The 3,539-nt window shown below is 39.6% G+C and overlaps 1 pseudogene; it reads right to left on the minus strand.

Annotated features, from left to right (window-relative positions):
- Nucleotides 1–1,494: 1,494 nt before the first annotated feature.
- LOC114623218 lies at nt 1,495–2,526 on the minus strand (annotated as a pseudogene).
- Nucleotides 2,527–3,539: the final 1,013 nt, after the last annotated feature.

The raw sequence follows: 3,539 nt of genomic DNA on the forward strand, positions 1-3,539 counted from the left end.
ATGCAAAGCACAAGGTTAAACAAGGAGAAAAAGTAGCATAAATATTATTAAGCACAACCTTAGCTGGTGATAATTTGCCAAGCTTTAAAAATTCCCTTCAAGTGCTTTCCATTTGTTTTGAAGGAATCTGCTGTGTCTGTTGATTTGATAAATCACCACCTTTCTACCCCCTCTCCCCCATCTCCTCTATTCTTCATGGATAATTAAGAAGGAAGGAAGGGTAGTGTTCAGAAAAAGATGCTTCTTCAAGGATTCTGGGCTTAATTCTATATCCAACACTCTGACCTACTTGTTGGGGGACACTCACATTTTAGGCAAAGCCAGGGGAGTAATTCATGCTGAGGTGTGTGCCAGACAACACCTGGGGAAAATGTTAAAGTGGCTCATTGAACCCAAAGTTTTGACTAATGTTCAGAGGCTTCTTCTTGACATAGCAGCCTGAGCTAACAAGAGAGACCATCTGTCACTGTCTGTGCCTAAGGCTGCTCCCCGAAATGTCAATAGCAGCAACTGCAGTTCTCTGAATCCAATGTTGTGTTTCCTGGCAGGAAACCCAGGCTTCAGGTTCTGGTATCCTAGTTCCTTCTCTTGAACATTTCAGACTCTATCAGCTGCAGAGTGCCTGTATGGTGTGTTCCAGGGATGGGAACAGGCTTACTTTGTATAGGAGTCGGCAAGCTTTTCTCTGTTTTACTGCAATGTTGGTGTGTAGAAGGAATGATGACAAGATCTCTGATACCAATAACTTTTCACTGTTACTATGTGTTGCCATACACTATTTTATTGAGACAAGAGCTCATTATTTAGCCCTGACTGACCTAGAGTCCATTGTGTAGACCAGGCTAGCCTGCAACTTCTAGGAATTTTTTTTGCATCTGTCTCCTAAAAATTATATGTTTTGAATATTATCTTTGTGTGTATGTGTGTGGGTATATGCACGTACATGCAGAAGCCCATTGAGGCCAGACGGGGTGTCAGATCTTCTGAAGCTGGAGTTAGTAGGAGATTCTATGTGAGAATGGTATGTGTTCTTAACTGCTCAGCCATATCTCCTGCCCCACTAAGAGTAGTTATAGAATAAAGCAAATAAATACATAGATAGATGATAGACAGACAGACAGACAGACAGACAGATTGAGAAGAAGTATGGAGGTAGTCTGGACACACACACACGCGCGCGCACACACACACAGAAGTACTTGGATGATCTAATACTTTACTAGAAGTATGTCTATAGACCATAACCCAACTTTTACTTACAAATGAAATACTAAAAATTTCTGATTTGGGAGAAATGAAATACAATACAGTGAATGACTTTTCATCTCTACTGTAAAAATCCACTTTGCCTATTTGAACCGTCTCTATTCATGCAATTTACTGAGCCCTCAGAAGAGTTTACACATCTTTATACAGAATTCACATCAGTCAACTGCCAGTACTTTTATATTTTCAGTGTCTTATCAAAATATGGATAGCAAGGTTCTTCTCGTCCTATGAGGCAGGGAGGTACTTCCTAAGGATCTCTTTGGATGCTGCAGATATGACGTCTGGGAAGGACACATCAAATTCCATTAGTAGGTCGCCACGTTGGTCAGGGATTTTTGGAAATGGCAGCCCATATCCAATAATTCTTCTCCTCATCCCAGGTTTCACAATATCAGTGACTGACATAGGTATGTTTCTTTCATCCATTGTTGGCACATTAATTGAGCAGCCACACAATGCCTCCCGTAAACTAATTTTAGCAGTATAAACTATATTTGATCCATCTCTTTTAAATTTGGGATGTTCTTTGTCTTTAATAATAAAAACAATGTCTGCTGGGATACTATTTGGTGTTTCATCACCTTCCCTCGGGAAAGTAATTTTGGTGCCTTCTTTCCACCCTTTTTTGATCTCAGTGGTGAGAATTTTGTCCTCAAATCTGTAACTCCTTCCATCAGGGTTTAATCTTTTTCGAGAAATCTTCATCCGCTTGGTGCAGCCACTATATATTTCTTCAAGTGATACTTTAAGTTCATGAATGATGGGAGGGTCTTGTTTGAGACGGGAGGGTCCCACAGAATTCCTGTCTCTCGGATATCCATTCATGCTGAATCCAAAGGCACTGAAGGCGGTCTCCATCTATTTCCATTTCTTCAGTATCTCGACCTCCACCCATCTGTCTTCCAAAGAAAATTTCAAAGGGGTTGGAACCCCCGAAAAAGGCTGCAAACGTGGCATGAGGGTCTCCGTGGAACGTGTACCTGAAGGTACTTCCTTGTCCATCAGTGCCTCCGGCTCCTCCCTTCAAGCCTTCTTCGCCAAACTGATCATATATTTCTCTCTTTTTAGGATCACTCAGTACTTCATAAGCTTCTGCGACCTCTTTAAATTTTTCCTCTGCTTGAGGAGATTTGTTCTTGTCCGGATGAAATTTGAGGGCTTGTTTTCGGTAAGCCTTTTTAATATCTTCATCTGTAGCTCCTTTTTCAATTCCCAAAATGTGATAATAGTCTTTCCCCATTTCGAATGCCTTGAAATGAACAGTGTCCCCGAGCTTAGCAACACAATGATTCTGAGGAAAATAGACGCCAAGGTTTTCAATAGCCTGTTAAGACCACGGAGATAGGCATAAAGCTTGTGCCTCCACACACACACACACACAGATCAGTGTGATAGGCTCCCTTAATAGAAATTAAAATTCTTAACTGTATATGTAATATGTAGGAGACTAAAAGCCAAAGTCATACAGAAATGCAGTCTAGGTCACATTCAGAACTGCTGGGTTGGGCTGGTACCAGAATGTATCCGTGCACACACTTTCCCATTGTGACTTGCCAAGTATGCTGTAGCATTTCTTAAGAGCATGATTGTAATGTTCTTAAAGCAGACCTCTTCATAAAAGGAAAATGAATGACATTTTATCTCCTGTGGAAATCCCAATAGTCTGAGTTACTGATATTTTAGAAACATCATTTTAAAATGGCCACATGTGATTTTATGCAAGTTGACTATATATCTTGAACTTAATAAGCTCATTTTGTGATTTATTAGTTTAAGATATTTGTTTACTAACACTTGTTTTTAGAGAAAATACTGTTACTTGGCATTAGTTTTCCATTTACAGTGTTCTATACGTTCTTCATGCTATGTACCTTATATAATTTCCCTAAAGAACGGTGATCTACCACTGTGGTGTTAAACCAAAATCTGGACATAACACCACCGTTGCTTTTGGGTAATGTTGCTATTAGCTGTCATCATATGAATATCTTACTTTTTCATGTGTATAGATTGCATTTCTTAGGTGTTTTAATTTTTAAAAATAAAATAAAAAAAGAAAGAAAACCTTGGCATCAGCTTTTATGATAAAACTTTGGGTTTCTAATAGCAGAATGCTATAACCTCAAAAGGTCTTAACAGACAGTTTTAAGATCAACTGTAGGAGCTTGATCCATACCAGAAAGGAGTTAGATGTGTAGTAATCCAGAGAACTGCAGCTGTGCCTTAGTAGCTGTGTCTCTTGAGGGTCAGAGTGCCCCATTGTGAGCAAG

The sequence above is a fragment of the Grammomys surdaster genome, unplaced genomic scaffold (assembly GCF_004785775.1).
Source record: "Grammomys surdaster isolate TR1022 unplaced genomic scaffold, NIH_TR_1.0 194, whole genome shotgun sequence".
NCBI classification, from domain to species: domain Eukaryota; kingdom Metazoa; phylum Chordata; class Mammalia; order Rodentia; family Muridae; genus Grammomys; species Grammomys surdaster.